This window comes from Lucilia cuprina, chromosome 3 (assembly GCF_022045245.1).
Source record: "Lucilia cuprina isolate Lc7/37 chromosome 3, ASM2204524v1, whole genome shotgun sequence".
NCBI lineage: Eukaryota > Metazoa > Arthropoda > Insecta > Diptera > Calliphoridae > Lucilia > Lucilia cuprina.
In genome coordinates this window covers 26,763,016-26,781,847 of record NC_060951.1, presented here as the reverse complement: position 1 = coordinate 26,781,847, position 18,832 = coordinate 26,763,016, and the positions used below count along the sequence as shown (strand labels likewise).

At 27.2% G+C, this 18,832-nt stretch overlaps 1 protein-coding gene across 3 annotated transcripts in view; it reads right to left on the bottom strand.

Moving 5' to 3' along the window:
- The window catches only part of LOC111686578 (hemicentin-1), a 191,460-nt gene that overhangs the window by 152,390 nt on the left and 20,238 nt on the right, over window positions 1–18,832 (bottom strand). For all 3 annotated transcript variants that reach the window (XM_046947183.1, XM_046947185.1, XM_046947184.1), the window contains one exon: window positions 8,924–8,975. The gene's annotated coding sequence lies outside the window, so the exon portion shown is untranslated. The remainder of the gene's footprint in view (window positions 1–8,923; window positions 8,976–18,832) is intronic.

Sequence of the window (18,832 nt, the reverse complement as noted above, 5' to 3'; positions counted from 1 at the left end):
CGATTAATCTTTTGAATAAATGAAAATTGTCAAATTTCAGATAACGATTTAACCGAATAATTTTCATCAATTAACCGATTAAGAAAAACTATTTCACTTTTAAATTATTGTATGTATTCCACAAAATTTAATATTCTTAATTTTTTAACCATTTTAAGCATTTTCTATATAAAACATTACTTTGATGATTTTTATTCCTGATTCCTGAAAATATGTCATGGAAATAATGATCTCGTCTTTACATTTGCAGCCATTTTGAGAAACATACTTTCGTTCCTAGTTCATTGGAACGTAATGAACTATACGTTCATTTCCAATGAACGTATAGTTCATTGGAAATTTTGAAAATTTTTGTAAAAAAGCAATCAAAACCTCCAGTTTTTATTTATTCGATTAACCGAATAATTTTAAAACATCCGATTATTAATCGTCTAACCTAAAACCTCAAATAATTATTTGTCGAATGAACCGAATAAGACAAAAACCAGAATAATTAATTATTCTGAAGTATATACACTAAATGAAAGGTTGAATTCATATATTATATAGAGATGAATGAATTAAAAAAAAATAATTTAATTAACAAGTAAGAAGTTATAGTAGGGCGAGGCCGACCATTTAATACCCTACACCTGTATACGAATAAAATTTGATTTAGTTTTCATAATAAAGCATTTAAGTTGAATTATACCTAGCCTCAAATATTTTAAAGCCATTTACTGTTTAATAAAACTGTCGATATAAAAGTAAAATTTTGATGGGGGCTTTTTAGACGAGCTAGGGCCAAATGAGGCCCTATAATTATAAAGTTCATCGCGGTCATAAAGACTAGTATAGAACTTGGTTTTGCAGCTTTTTGACGAGATACGAGTATATTTAACATAATTATGAACTTAAAAGCCCTATTTGGCGGGTTCAGTTCTATGGGGCCTAGGTGAAATATTCGACCGATGTTAACTATTTTCAATAGTGGACCGATGTTAACTATTTTCAATAGTACTGTGGACGAACCACAGTATCATAAAAGATCATGTTCCAAATTTCATTGAATTATCTCCAAAATTGCGACCTGTAGTTTGATTACAATATTTACAAGCCATATTCGGGGGTACGGTTGTATGGGGGCTAGGTGAAATAATGGACCGATCTTAATCATTTTCAATAAGGTTCGTCCCTGGCATAATAGAAGATCATGTACCAAATTTCATTCAAATATCTTCAAAATTGCGGCCTGGAGTTTGATTAAATGTTTACATGGACGGACGGACGGGCACAGCTAAATCGACTCAGAAAATGATTCTGAGCAGATTGGTATACTTTAAGGTGGGTATAGGACCAATATTATTGTGCGTTACAAACATCAGCACAAACCCAATATACCCTCCCCACTGAAGTGGTGTTGGGTATAATAAGTAAGACAGTTAGTAAATAGTTTTATGAATGAATGTTAAAATGAATGATTATTTATGTACACTGTATGCATAATATTGTAAACAAAATTTTATTTTTGTGTATTCTTAAGGCTAATAAAGAAACTGTGAAAGGTTATTATTTCTCACACATACCTGAAACTGCTTAACTTTATGCCAAACAAATTTATACAAGACCTTTATGAGTGTGAGAGTACGTTTATGTTTCATAAAATCTGTCATAAATTTTTACAACTACAATGTTTTTAAATACAGTAACGTAGTTATATATTTTACTGCTAAATGGGTTAAATTTCTTCAGTTGTAAAAAATGTATAATTGCAATAATAATTTTAACTTCCTATTTATACACATGCTTAGGTTTAAGTAAAACTGTTGTACGAATTAATTTTATAGAATTCATTAAAGAGGTTTAATTTCGAATAAATTATCTTTATGTTGATAATAAATTATTTGAATTTTGGGATGTCAAATTTTGGTTTCCATGGTCAAATAATGCCCCAAAACTAAATTAAAAATCAAGATTTTATCTATTTAAATAAATTAGAAAGCTTACACAAAACGTAAACATTATTTTTATTAGTCGAATAGTTTTAAAGATAAAAGGTTTGAATAATATTTTGAATTGTTAAGCAATTTCCTTATTGACAAAATATATTGTAAATACTGAAATTTTTTCGTCATAAAATTCAACTACAATGTCTTTTTAAATGTTACAGAAATGTATGATTTATATGAATAAATTACACGCAAACATACTTTCATGTACTTAAAAGATACTTCAGCTAAAATACATAGATGTATAACTGTGATGGTTATACATTTATAAGTTTATTCATACAAGTGTGTGAGGCATCATCTTCATTGGTGTATTTTTGAGAACGTGGTATGCTCAATGAAATATAAACTAACCCAGCAGTTCGGTCAAAGCGTACATTAAAAATATACATTACGAAAATACAGCAAAAAGCTTAAGTTTTTTTTCAAATGTCTCCTGCTTTCTAAGGGAACACTAAAGTGACAATTGTCTTCAAACTTGTGGTGGCTAGTCGTAAATGGAATTCACTGTCTTTTTCGGATACATTGACTCCTTATTGTATTGCTGAGAAGCAACAGATGTATAATATGAAACGAAGAACATGTTGGTGTATACGTTGCCTATATACGAATGAAATATTTGAAATATTGCCCTTAACTGATTTATACCCACAAACAGAGACAACTACCATTTATAAATTTAAATGTAGACATAAACTATAATATTCATATACAATTTTATAGTTTACTATATTTTACATATTTTATATCATCATATGGCCAAAATTATACATACGTATGTATATTAGAGTGGCCCGAAATATATGTATATTACTGATGTTCACAGCGAAAATGGAAATTTAGTTTATTCTATGATAGCATTTCAAAAAATGTTTGTCCTGATTGCCAGTGAAAGGATAAAAATTTTTAAATGTGTTTATGTTTTTTTTAATATAACTCGCAAATAAACCAAATGTAAATTTAGTAACATAAGAAAGACGATTTCAAAAATTATTAAATGCCTTGTAATTTTTCATAAAATTTTAAATATTATTAGCTTTACATTGGTATATAACATTTTATAGCGTTAGTCTATTATTAATCAAGTTTAAAATATTAACTCATGTTATGCTAAACATATACTTCTTGGTAATGTTTGATTTGTTAATAAAGGTTTGTATGTAGTTGTTTCCATTATTTTGTAATGTTGTGGAAAAGTACAAAGGCTTCGATAAATTTAAATAAAATTCGATCTAGATTGAAAAATGAAAAAAAATATTTTAGAGAAATATTATTAAAGGATAATTATATATTAATTTCCTCGATTTATGTAAAATTTATCAGTGTTAGGCTATTGAATGCTTCTCTCAAAGGCCTTCCTTATAATACCAAAATTTTTCTTATGATACTAAAATTTTACTTTCCTTTTAATGAAATATGAATAAAATCATAAAAACCTTAAAAAGGACCTTTTTATCTATTGATCTAGCTCGTTTAGTATTGAAATATTTTTAGAAACAATATCTTAGAATTAAATAAACTTTAAATTTCGTTAGAATTTAGATACCTTTATTTTCCTCCATATAAACGGGACTACCTACATATGAAAGGATATTTTTTAATATATTTCAATTAAGTTTGTCAAAAAATCTTTAAATACAATAAATTTGCAGAAAAAAGTGTAACCTCCTAACAGCCAAACCTAACCTACTACAACGACTGTCTACTCGTTTAGCAAATACTTAAAACTCTTTAAACTAAGAAAAGTTAATTTGAAAAGTGACACATCTTTATGCAGGACTTTGACAAGGGTGAAAAACCATTCCTTAAATATTATTGTAATTTAACACATGGTGCATGTCATCTTTATGAATTTTGTCTAAAAAATTATTGTTGAATAACAAAAAACATCAATTTAATTTATAAAAAGTTATTATCATAATTTCAGTTTTTGTTCTGTAAGTTTCCTCCAATGTTCATATGAGACTCAAAATAGTATATATGTGTGCATGTACATTAGACCGGCTTACAAAAAATGGTGATTAAGTTACCCCCTCAAATATTTGCTGTTATGTAATATGATGCTACCCAAAACATTTTGGGTTTAGCCTTGTCCATTAGCTGAACGGTTTTCATGAAAATATAGTATAGGGGACACGATTTTACCCAGTTTGCAAAACCGTACATACATTTTATTTTAAGTAGTGAAAAAACCTAACAATTTTAAATATTTTGCAATATAACAATTATGAGCAGACGGCTATTTACGATTAATATATCATTGGACGCGGCGTTAAAACACTTTCAAACAATACCCTATATTGAATATATTGTTTCAAAATAATAGAAAAATGTAAACAAATAATTTCAAAATACTTTTTTTTTTAATTTGGTCCAGCTATTTTTAGTCAATGCTAGACTTTTTGGAAATCATCATAAAACAATGGAAGATAAATTTTGAGAGAGGTAACAAATACACGTTTTGGCTTTCCATACAAAGTGAGTTGGTCTAATAAAGATATGTATGTTTAATTATGATATTTGCTACATTTAATATATTTAATTTAAATATAAAATTTTTTGCTCATGCGGTACTTATAATGTATTCCCATAAAATATCAATGTTTAATCTTAAATCATATATATTTCTTTATCAAATACTGTGTTATTAAATTTTAATGCCTGACATTGAATTTATTGTCGCATAACGAAATTTATGTTTTTATTACATTTATTTACTTATAAACGACAGTATGCGCTTATAATTTCTATCACGTTTTACTAAGTTTTCCAGAAATATAATAAAATCTTTATATCTGGGGTCAAGTAATAAAGTACGAATGTAATTTGTAACAGCTTTTGATTTATACAAATGTGACTCGATTATTAAAGAATCGAAATCATTTTTAATGTTTAAAAGCAAAAAGTAAACTAATAATTTAAAGTAAATAAGTTAATATTTACTTAATAACCTGCAAAACAAATCCTTTTTACCATTTAGTTTTTGTTTGATACAATTTTCGGGTTTAAAGTTTGAGTGTTTTACCTTTCTAGTATACCAGTAACAGTATATTCTTATTATTCTTACTAATTGTTGGCTTAAACGAGTAAAGTATTTGATTTTAATGAATGACTTCTTTTCTAGTATTTGAGGGTTTTACCAAGATTGTTTGTGAATTCTTAAAAAGTAGTAGATAAAGGTATTTACCATGATAAAGTTAAATAAATATATTAAATTTTTTGCTAAGCTTAATGAACATTTTAAATATTTCCTTTTTTGTGCTTTTCATGAGGATTTTAACAATTAATATTAATGCTTGATGTTTTATATAATCTTCATTTATTTTTAAGTTTTCTTTAAATTATTTGTCCGAACAATTTCCTATAACGTATTAAAAATTTAGTTAAGAAAGTACTTTTACATTTATTCAAAATGTTTGTGCGGGCATCAATATTTGATGAGTTGTATCAAAGGATAAAATCGTTATTTTGTTGAGGTTTTTATGAATTTTTCACATTTATTCGTACCATAAGAAAGATACTTGAGAGGAGCTTTTAATTATATATCAGATAACTTATTAAGAAAAAATAATTGTAAATTTTTAATTTTTCCGAATGTAAGACTTACATTTTAACACACATAAACATAGTCATATACTAAATTGTGTCTCTTAAATTCCTTTAATTTGATTTTAAATTTGCCTAAAATATAAAAATATCATAAATACCTTAAAACGGGCCTTTTTATCCTTTGATCTAGTTTTTTCTAAGTCCCCAAATATTGATAAATTTTGAATATCGGTATGATATATATAAAAAACTAAGCTTTCATTTTCGGTGGGGCCATCTTAATGCACGAGATTAATTTGTCATTCCATTTGTATCACAATACTGGTCGTAGACCTACATAATATTAGTCGTAGACCTACAAAAGCCCGTCAATAAGCCTGTTTAAATTGCAAGGAGCTAGGCATTCGAAATTATGCATAAATATTCTTCATTGATAATTTTTGTTTGATATTGAAAATGAGCTATATCGATGTCTAAAAGTGGCCCCTCGAAATACTGTTTAAAGTGATTAAGATTTTCCTTATTTTGGTTTTATGCAATAAAAATTTATATTGTAATATATGGTAGAAATCGAGTACACCCAATCTCCCATAAGATGCCGTTCAGAAAATCATAATAACGTTCGTAATAAATTAATAAAATCAGTGAATTGACGAAATTCGACATAAAAACGTATAATCTGACAATTATCCGTATTCTCCACATATGGCCAGTTCCAGGAAATGGCTTTATGGTTCATAATGAGACTAATAATAGTGTAAATTCTACTTATTTATCCCAAATTTGGAAATTCTCTTCTTGAACGGGGTCTACTAAATTTTATGAGTATCCTCTAAAAATTAATTTATGATCTAAGAACATCTTCTCTAAATAACTTTAATTTACAAATAGTGTTACATCTGACAACACCGAAGAACTTAAGAACCAATCGAGTAATCGATTTTACAATATTACAAGTTTCGTTTTCGTTTATCGATTACCTATCATCTCTGACAGTTTGCAAGTTTAATTATAAATATGGTAGAAGGCAGACGAGATTAATTCTTTATCAATGGACTGTGAAAATGTTTTACTGTGTGAATTTTTTGTTCTAACTTGCTTGCTGATAGAATGTCAATAATAGTGAACAATAAATTACAATAGTTGTTTTTTTTATAACATAATTTAAGTACGAAATAAAAATAAATAAAACACCCAGAACTGAATCTAGGCATATTCATCAAATACAAAATAATTCCTCTGGTATAGAAGAAAGTATTGTTAAAATAAAGAAAAAATCAAATATTTTTGTTAAGTATGTGAAATGTTTTGTTTCGTGAATTAATTGTAAAACGGTAAATATTTTTTATTTTTGTAATCTTTTTATGTATGAACATACATAAAACATTTCTGATAATAATGAATATTTTAATGAGTTTAATTAATTTAAATTACGCAATGACAAACTTATAGATACCCAGAAAAAATTCGGCAATTGATTGTACTTACAAAAATACGTACTTTTCAATGACTACTACTTAAAGTCTGCATTACTTTTAAGTAATCTTATAATGACTTATATATATGATTAGGTAGATAGAAATTAGGTAGAGTGAAAAGCTAATAAAGATGTTGTGAAAACCGTTTGTTTGCATTTTAACTCATTAATTTTCAATATTAGTTTTTGCTCATATTCTATTAACATTGATTTGGCTAAATCGCCAATAGCTTTGTCTGTCTCATGAAAATCATTTTTCAATATTTTGACTTTAAAAAGAAAACTTAGAAAAGACTAAAGGCCTTATTTAAAAAAAAAATATTTTATAAACGATTTGTAAACCAAATTTCGTATGGAAATATTTTTTTATATAAACCTTTTATTATTATATTTTATTATTTATATTTTAACCAATAATATTATTGTAAAAGCATTTGAATGGTCAGTAAATTGTTTTCATATGTAAACGCTTCCAGGAATCAAGAGTAAAATCTCAGTTTTAACATCTGGTTTTGCTGCGTACATATTCCAAAAATTTTTATTTTGTTATTTTCGTTAGTGTTTTTGCATGAAATTGAATTTCGTGTATATGTAAACGTGTTATTTATTGTTGTAATAAATTTCGATTTTTTTAAATTTTCTATTTGTTAGCAACGAAATTAAAATACTATATGCATTTTTAATGTTTATTTGTTTTTTTTTTCATATTTGTTCATCCTCTTGCAACTGTAATTTATTTAGTTTTTATATACACCACTATAAGATTGAGAGTATACTAAATTGATCATTCTATTTGTAAAAAATTGAAATTTTAATCATGGACTTTACTCCTTTCAAATTTCTATGATCATAAATGTGGACACAAAACATATTTAATTAAGATTGTGAAATAATGTGAGGATTTTATCATAGCGCAAGGTTTTGCATTTGTCTACACAAAGAATAATATCATGGCGATTGGCATTTTTCCATTGAGGTATAGTGCACTATTTAGTGTAGGGTAAAAAAACACATACGACATTCTGTATATAATATATGTGTGAAAAAATATATTGATACAAACATTGGAAATGTGGATTAAATTTGTTGATATTTATGTTGCATGTATTTATGGTTGGTATGGATATAGAGTCAATGTAAATTTGTTAGACTGTATGTGGCTGTAATGTTTATTTGCAAAAATTGTTTCTTTTTATTTAATTTACACATATGTATGAGATATTACAGATATTTATACACATATACCCGTTTGTTTTAAAGTCTTTTTTTCGTATTTTACGGTTAGAAACCCGACTAAAAACATACTGGTTTGCTGGTTTAAAAAAATTTTACTATTTTTAGAAAACCGGTAAAAAGGAATCAAAGTACGGCAACTGTTATATCAAGATACGAATATATAAAATATAATTATGAACTTAAAAGCCCTATTCGGCGGGTTCAGTTATATGGGAGCTAGGTGAAATAATGGACCAATGTTTATCATTTTCAGTAGGCTTTGTCCCTGGGAAAATAGAAGATCATGTACATAACTCCATTGAATTATCTTCAACTTGATTACAAAGTTTTGATGGAAGATGGACATAGCTAAATCGTTTTAGAAAATGTTTCTAAGCCTATTGGTATACTTTAAGGACCAACATTATTGTGCATTACAAACATCAGCTCAAATCCTCCCCACTAAAGTGGTTTAAATATGAAAAACGAATAAAGTATGCACTAATAATCGCATCGATAATAAAAGTTTTGTTCATTATAAGACACCTTTTCTCAAATTTTTTGTTCTAAGATCACTATTTGTAATGCTTATTAATTATTTATGTCAAAAAACAATTTTTTCAGAATTTTCATTGTGAAAATTAATATCAGAAAACTTCAATTTAATCAACTTTCACATCATTAATTTACTTACCAATACTTCGTGTTGATCGTTTAAGCTCGTCATTAAAGATGATTCATGGATGCTAAAAGTAGGTAAAAGTTTTCATTTGAAAAATTTAATATTAATAATAATTTAAATATGGTTAGAACACTTGAAAAATATAAATATGTATATACATATTTCAAACATGTCAACAGCTTTATATTCATGTAAATTAGTTAGAACTTGTGATTTGCACAAAACTCATTCGTCCTTGCGAATTTTATTGTGCAAGGTTTTGTGTTAGCAAATATTTGCAAGGTTGGTTTTTAAAACAGATTTCATGATTTAAAGCACTCAATACATATACATTCAATTTATTAGTATTTAATCAACAGTTCTTACTGCACAAACATCAAACCGAATATATCCATGTTTGTTTGTGTGATGTACTGAAGTTTTCTAATTTGAAAGACCGTTTCTAAAGCTGGTTGAACACGCAACTAGTAAATGTTAAAAAATGCTTAATGCTGTAATATTTACTAATAGCTTGTTTTTATAAACGTTAATATTTTGTGGCCATCATGTTTTAGCTATAAATCTATGATATTTATCCTCTCGTTTTGGCATGTTTTTGCTATAAAAAATTGTGGTAATAGAGTTTAAATAAATGTTTGTCATTCCATGTGTAACATAGAGAAACATTACATGTACAAATTAAATACATACATATAAGTTTGTACATACATATTTGCAATTTCGTGTCAAGTGACCCAACTCAAAAAATCGATTTATATGAAATTTTCACCAAGGTTAGTAGGCCCTACACATATGTATAGTAGATCTTTAATACAATGCGGATTTTAAAATTCCATGGCTATGAATAATATATATAAAATATATTTCCAATTTGATCAAAAAGTGCAATGTGATATTTATCTTTAAAAGAGATAAAACTGCTCACGGTAAAGCTAAATACTATAGACCAATTAGTTTTGTATATTTTCTTCTTAAGTTCTTAAGGTCTCACTTAGAGAAAAAACGAAAAAGAAATTAAATTTAAAAAGGTTTAATTTTCGACTTAAAAACTTTTTACATTTATTTTTGTGACAAATTTTCTTTATGATTTCCAATTCCTTCTTGATGATCTTGATGATTTGAAATAAATTATGTTATTTCGAAGCAGAGCAACTCAGCTTCATTTGAAATTAATATTTATAAGAACTTTTTAATATAAATTTGGAATTCCATCTTATGAAATTGGACGTCTTTTAAACTTTAAAGTCCTTTTACATGAGCACACAGTGGGGCAGAATGGAAATTTTTTGGAAATAAATTTGGCATTTCTAAACGGCTGATCCGATCGGGATAAAATTTGGCGTGAGCGTAGCCAAGGAGTATTCGAGTTTAAGTTTTGAAGATGAACCCCGCAGATGCCCCAGGGACGGAGCTGTGGCGGCTCAAAGTAGGGTACCTACGACATGTAAAATTTTTAAACTCGTGCCATTTTTTGTTTTTCACCCATATACAAAGATTTTTATATTTTCTGAAAGCGCTCGACGAGATCTTGAAAAAACATGCTTGGACATACTACTTATCTCTTATAATATCCGAGTTATAGACATTTAAAAATTTAGTGATACAAAATTTACCATACCTTGGTCCGCCTTTTTTTTGAATACCGGGCGTAATTTTGGACCAAATGAACTCAATTTTTTCTTGTTAGTTAGACAACAAAATTTCCAATAATATACAATATTCAAAAAATTTTAGATTTTTGCCGTTTTTTTGCCCAAAATGTGTCTTAACTCTTTTATTAATAAAATAAAATTTTCTTTAAGAACATATAACAATTTTATAGTTTTCTAAAAGGTATCTTTACGCAGAACGCTTTGGCGTAAAAAACTTGTCCTATTTTTTGAAAATGTTGCCACTGCGTCCTTCCGAATATGACCTATTTTTTATCAAAACTTCAACTTTGGGCGACATGTTCTAAAATCCCAAAGCTGGGATCAGAAAACTGAAAGCAGTTTTGGAAACCTCAATATATTTTCTATTTACTCCAAAAGTATTTTCCCAGCCCTGAAAGAAATGTGGACCCTATGGGATTTTCATTCCTATTTTTGGGCATTGCGGGATTCCCTTTGACATTTTTAATTTTTTTTTTGCATTTTCTTATTTGAAATGACAAATTTAACAAGCGTTGAAGATTTCATTGAGTTTTGTTCATAAATAAAGATTTTGTCATATATTACATATTTGTTAAATTTCTAAAACTATGCTTTATATCAAAATTTTAATAGGGTCGCAGATAGCTACAACAATTTAACCCATATTTATCCCTTAATATCTTTTTTTATTAGATTTGGAAATTCTTGGCCCTTTACAAAAAATTTCAAGCCAATATCTCAATTACATTCAAAAATATGTTCATTTAAACCTGTATCCTTTAATTTCATATTTTTCATATTTTAGTATTAAATATGACAGAACATGTTTCAATCTTATATTTACCTATTTTCTACGGCAAAGCGTTCTGCGTAAAGATACCCTTTAGAAAACTATAAAATTGTTATATGTTCTTAAAGAAAATTTAATTTTATTAATAAAAGAGTTAAGACACATTTTGGGCAAAAAAAAAACGGCAAAAATCTAAAATTTTTTGAATTTTTAAATTAAAAAACCTATATTTTTGGATCTGTAAACGATATTGATCTGAATTTTTTTTTGTATATTATTGGAAATTTTGTTGTCTAACTAACAAAAAAAAAAAAAAAAATGAGTCCATTTGGTCCAAAATTACGCCCGGTATTTGTATCACTAAATTTTTAAATGCCTATAACTCGGATATTATAAGAGATAAGTAGTATGTCCAAGCATGTTTTTTCAAGATCTCGTCGAGCGTTTTCAGAAAATATTTGGGTGAAGAACAAAAAAATGGCACGAGTTTAAAAATTTTACATGTCGTAGGTACCCTACTTTGAGCCGCCACAGCTCCGTCCCTGGGCCATCTGCGGGGTTCATCTGCAAAACTTAAACTCGAATACTCCTTGGCTACGCTCACGCCAAATTTTATCCCGATCGGATCAGCCGTTTAGAAATGCCAGATTTATTTCCAAAAATTTCCATTCTGCCCCACTGTGGAGCATAAGAGCTGATTATGAAAAAATGAGTGCACAGAGTTAATACTAATGGTCCACAGATTCCTGTACGCAAAGATTTTTTCATATTTGAAAATAACTTTTGCACGGTTTATAAACTAAAATATTATTTTTACTTTTTTTACTTCAATTTTTTGTTTAGTTTTTTATCAAATACTAGAAATTATTCCTGTTTATGTGAAATGCTTTTCTATATAAAGACAATACTGTTTTTAAGAATTTTATCGAGTTCTAGAATCCACGTTCCATTGAACACTAGTCAAATATAATTGTTGCTGAAAACTTATTAGAAATGCTTAAGAACACAACAATGTTCAAAAAAAAACTGTTTGTAAAAATAAAAGCGAATTATCAAATAAATTTTCTTTATTATAGAAAATTGATTAAGAAATTAAGAAAAGAAGAAAATTTATTATAAAAATATTAAATTTTGTAGAAAATACATAGTAATTTTACTACTAAATAGTGAGTTTTTCTTAATCGGTCAATTGATAGAAATTATTCGGTTTATTGGATATTTGAAATTTGACAATTTACATTTATTCGAACGATTAATCGTCAAAAATTAATCGATTAACCGAATGACGATTAATCGTTTGAATACTACAGTAATATCCAAATATCACATATTTTCGAAGTCTTAAGAATCCATTCTTCTATCTGCAAATTGCTTCCGTGTGTAAACTACATTCTCATTCGAACTCAATGACGATTGTAAAATTCTTCCGGCTGAAATATCGAATATCTAACAGAGATATCAGATTGTAAACTTATAGTTACTTGTCTATGAATATCCGTTCATAAGAATCCATTCGTCTATCTGCAAATTGCTTCCGTTTGTAAACTACAATCGCATTCAAACTCAATGACTTCCGGCTGAAATATCAGCAATCAAGGGGGGTTTAATTGGCAGAAATACTATCGAATATCTAACAGGGATATCAGATTGTATACTTATAGTCAGGTTTATTCTCTACATCACAACTTGTATATCTATGAACGTCTTATATGGGTCAAAAGACATGAAACATAATATTGCTGAAAAAAATATTTTGAATATTTTAAATTTAGTGGAATTTAAGTCATATTTAACATATATTTATGATAGTCAATACATAAATATAACGTAAAACGAGAACTGCTACTTACTGGTTTCATAGGTAAATAAAAAATTTCACAAATCTACCTTTCTAAAAAAATTGCCCTTAAGTTCTTTTACATTTTTTTCTTAATCAGAAACAAATTTTTATAAATAAATGTTTATTTAATATTTATATTGCATTTATTTCCATTTCATTGGTTATTTAAAAAGTTTTAATTATTTCAAACTTTTGCAGACAATACATTATCTGTTACAGTAAATATTTATTACTTTCGGACACTTTTTCTGCCTTATTCATAAATATTTATCAATGGTTTGTAGAAGAAATTTTGTATTCAATTTTGTTTTATCAATTTTTGATTAATAGTTATGAATAATATCCTACTAATGTAGGTAAATATATTTTATAAACTTTCCGTTACCTAGTTTTCTGTTTATTTGTATATTTAGGAATTTTAAAGGTTTTAATCAAGTTAGTTAATGAATAGCAATACAAAAAATATTGTTGTAAATAATGCTAATTGCTTTCAAAAGTTAGTATTAGATTTATAAAACGTAATTATTAAACAAATTTAAAATTCTAAAAAAAGAATAAAATAAACAAAAATATTTTGAAATAACATAAATGTTTTATGGTTCACTAACAATATATATATACACAAATGTATATAAATATAACTAGTTATCATATAATAAGCTAAGTACATTCATTTATTTATTAGCTGGTTTTATATTGATATTATTTTTTTAATAAATCAATAATTTTCGGGAATAAGTATTTCAGTACAAAAAATTTTAGTGACTATGTTTGTTTTAAAAGTATTTAATGATCTCCATGTATACGTGTAAACGATTTTGGGAAATTTCGATTTATGTTTTATTTTGCTTTGTTTATTATTAAACAAATTTTATTAAAAATACATGATTCAAATGTTAAGCGCATTAAAATGAGATTTTAATATTTACTCTCTTATTTATAAGCAACATTTTATTTTATATATTTTATACAAAATTTTGTTTATAAAATAAAAGTTTTTATGTTTTTTCTTAAATTCGAGCCTTTAGGGAATAAATTTCGAAAAACTGTATTTATTTAAAATTAATTATTTTTGTTACTATTTGGTTTCTTAACTTTTTGAATTTTTCTATAATATTGAACTTAAAAACATAATACTTTATATGTAAATTTCTGATTGAATAAAAACCTGTATGAAAGGAATATCTTGTTTAAAATAAAACATGCTTCAATCTGATTTAATGGAAATCGAAAGGAAAACACAATCTGGTACATTTTTGTTCTTCACTATTTTATTTTTTATTTTTCTTAATTGTCTGAGACAAAATCAAACTTTTAAAATCTTTATTGAAATGGGACTTTCATAGATTTTGAACATTAAACTTATAAACATCTACAAAAGTAAACTTTATGATATTGCAGATATATGTATATTAAGTATTATCACAATTTTATAGGTTTTTATATTAGTGATCACAATGCTGTAATAACTTTTTTTAAAATTCCTATTCCTTCATCTGCATATCTCAGGCAGAAACCACTGATATTGATTGAAATTTTTTACATAGCAAAAACTTGAGGGTAGCTAGTTATTGATTAATTGAGTTCTCTTGAATAATTACAAAAATTTACTCATTCTTCATGTTTAGTATAGAAATCGATGTAATCTATACGTATGAGTTATATATAATTATTTATAGATATTTAATAATCATACGCCTCTATATAATCTTCATCAAAATAAATATCATTCCGCTTATAACATTTTGAATTCTCGGTCCTTATTATGTTAGAGAACATAATTAAAAATTGTCTATATTGGTACATGTGGCAATTCGAAATCATAAAACGATATACAAATCAAAATGTCATAAATATGTTAATTACAAATCAATTGACATTTTGTACAATATACAATATTTATATACAATATAATTCTTTTAAATAAGTAAATTGTTTTAACAATAACAAGTTAGAGTGCTATATTCGTCTGGGCCGAATCTTTAATACCCTCCACTAGCTACTTTTATATTAATGCATTTCTTATTTATCTAGTATTTGTAGAAATGAGTTTTCTCATGTCTTAAATAGAAAAATCGCAGGATTTAAATCTATTACAATTAATTTAGTAATGAGTTATGCGCGTTTAAGTGATTTTCGTTAGGGGACCTTGTATGGGAGCTATGACCAATTATGAACCCATCTAAAAAAATTTTCCTTTGAATGAATTCCATTGACATAATATTTTAATTTGTAAAATTTTGTGAAGATATCGACATTACTGCGGAAGTTATTAACAAAAAACCAATTTTCCGGCAATATCTTTTGTATGGTAGGTACATGAAATTGTGGACGGATTCTAGCGATTTTCCGCATAGATCAAGCACTTGTGTAGAATTATCTTGCATAGTTTTCGAGAAAACTACACCAGAATGTGTAAAAAATGCTTATTTTTTCGAGGTTGTTCCAAATTTTTATTCATAACTTTTCCCGATGTAAACTGATTTTGCTCATTTTCAATACCAAACAACTTAAAAAAACGAAAAACATTTTGGGTGAATTTGGTTAAATTCTATTGCTTCGTTTTATCGTGCTTTACACAGACAGACGGACATAGCCAAATCGACTCAGAATTTGATGAGGACCCAGAATATATATGAATATTTATTGGTGTTACTCACGGAATGACAAAGTTATATATACCCTCTATCACCACTGATGGTGTTGGAGGGTACAAAAAGAAGATTCATAAATTTCTATGTCTATATATAGAACAACTTTCCGAAATACTCCTCATTTTACGACATATGATTTAATGGTGGTAGCCGAATATATCACAATAATTATTAATTTTTTTTACTAAATATGCTAAGTAATTATTTCCTAAACAATAAATAGTTTTTATTGCAACATTTATTACTCAGGTCATTAACTTGCTTATGCATAACAATATTTTCTTCTTTTTAGATTCATTCGTTTCCTGTTTGAACATTTTTAACAAAATTCTAAATCCCAAAGAAAATTTATACCATTTTAATATCCTGTACTGGGCATTCAAATCTACATAAGACTATTTAAACAAACAATTGACAAAGTATCTAACGGAAAACAAATAAACAATTGGTTTAATTAAATGCATAGATAGAAAGGAACTAAAAGCACAATAGAGAAAACTATAAAAGGAAAGAAAATACATAACATACATAAGAATTCTATTTAATTTCTTGAAGTGACAATACTATTGTTAACCATATATATGCATATGTAAATATGTATATACCGGTTCTTATAGTATCACTGTTTGCTTGTGTAAAGTTTTGTTAAGAATGTTTAATCTAAATATGGAATTACTTTTACTTACGGAATTTCTTTTATTGTATTATTTTATCAATGAAATGTGTATAAAATGCTTACAGTAAATGACAAAACAATTGTATAATGAATCAATAAGAAGAGTAAACAAGTAAGAAGATATAGTCGGTCGAGGCCGACCATATAACACCCTACACCTATATACGAATAAAATGTGATTTAGTTTTCATAATAAAGCATTTATGTTGAATTGTACCTTTCCTCAGATATACTAAAGCCATTTACTCCTTAATCAAACTGTGGATATTTAAGTAAAATTTTGATGAGGGCTTTTTAGAGGGGTTAGGGTTAACCGTTTGCAATATGAATCGTCTACAGTACCATAAAAGATCATGTGCCAAATTTAATTGAATTATCTCCCAAATTTCGACCTGTAGTTTGATTACTTGGTTTACAAGCTCTATTCGGGGGTTCAGTTATATGGGGGCTAGGTGAAATAATGGACCGATGTTAACCATTTTCAATAGGCTTCGGCTACAGTACCATAAAAGATCATGTGACAAATTTCATTTAATTATCTCCAACATTTCTACCTGTAATTTGGTTACAATGCTTACAAACCCTATTCGGGGGTACAGATCTAGACCGATCTTAACCATTTTCAATAGGGTTCGTCCCTGCGACAATAAAAGATCATGTACCAAATTTCATTCAATTATCTTCAAAATTGCGGCCTGTAGTTTGATTAAGTACAAGGTTTACATGGACGGACAGACAGAAAGACAGACAGACAGACAGACAGACAGACAGACAGACGGACAGACGGACAGACGGACGGACGGACTGACATACAGACGGACAAAGCTAAATCGACTTAGAAAATGAAAAGATATACTTTAAGATGGGTATAGTTCCAATATTTTTGTGCGTTACAAACATCAGCACAAACCCAATATATCCTCCTCACTAAAGTGGTGTAGGGTATAACAATTGTACAAATTTATTTTATGACAATAATGATAATGAATACATATCATGTAATTTAAATATGCATTGCAAAAATTGTGTAATAATTAAACATAAACACCACCTTTGTGGAAAAGGTATTATGTGTATTATTATAAACTAACCGCCATATTCATAAAGATGTTAATCGCTTATTTCAGGTATATTACGCATATTTTCCTTACAAAATTCCTAAAATAAACCAATCAATTATAAGGCATTTATGAACATGGGAGTAATTATTTTACTAAGAATATCGGGCAGGTTTTTTAAGTTAGGTCTTTAGTATTGTGTTGATATTTCACCTTCAGTCTGTTTCATTCTTTGCTCAAGGACATGAGGATATGGCTTCGATAACATTCTATACATACAAATGTAATCATGAATTTAAATAGCCTTAATTATTTCTTTTTATTCCTTACCTAACGAAACAGTTCTTCGAAATTCAAATTTTTCTTTACATCTATCAAGTTATAGTATATTCTTCCATATTTGCTTTGTTTATTGCGGCTGAACTACTTAAGTTTCAGTGATTTAAATCTCTCATAAATCTCTTCAAAAAAACATTTAGTTTTTAAAACCTGACAAGTTATACAGTAGAAGACATTTACTATAGTCAATTGCAATGATAAATATAAGTTTTACACTACGGGCATTAAATAATTTCATGGTTTAAATAATAAATTTCAAATAAAGAGACATACATGTTTGCAGGAAAAATTGTTTATACGTGTCTGAATTTTTGCACAAAGGAAATAGTTTATGTGTGATTAAGGTCAATGTATTTATCATCTTCTTCTTCTTCTTTTAAAAGGTCTACTATGAACACTTTTCGTATATAATATACAAAAAGCATTTTATAATTTATTTTTGTATGTGTGCAATGGCCATTAACTGCGATAAGATATGTAAACTTTGAATGAAAGGAAAGTGAATGTGTAAAAAGGTATCATTGTACAAAATTTATTTAAATATTTTATTAAAATTTTCATTTAAATCCCCACTTCCGAAAAGTAAGAGTTCGTTCATGGTTTGATGATTGTTAAATAAAATCGGCATAAGCGATTATATGTAGGTAGGCAAGATAATTTCCATCATCCATTTAATACAAGAAATGAAAAAAAATGTGTCAAAGTAAAAGTTGTTTATGTTTCCACCGGAAATAAACATTTAGTTCATTTTAACAGGGCATTTCTCAAAACTTTTGGCTTGAATTCAATAGATGATAATATAGAATGATACTGAGATTTCGCTGCATCTACCTCATTTCATTATTTAGCTTCTAACTATTTTTGAAGTAGCACAAATATTGATGATACCCCAAATGGTATCAAAATTTTATATCATTGCTTTACTTGAAACAT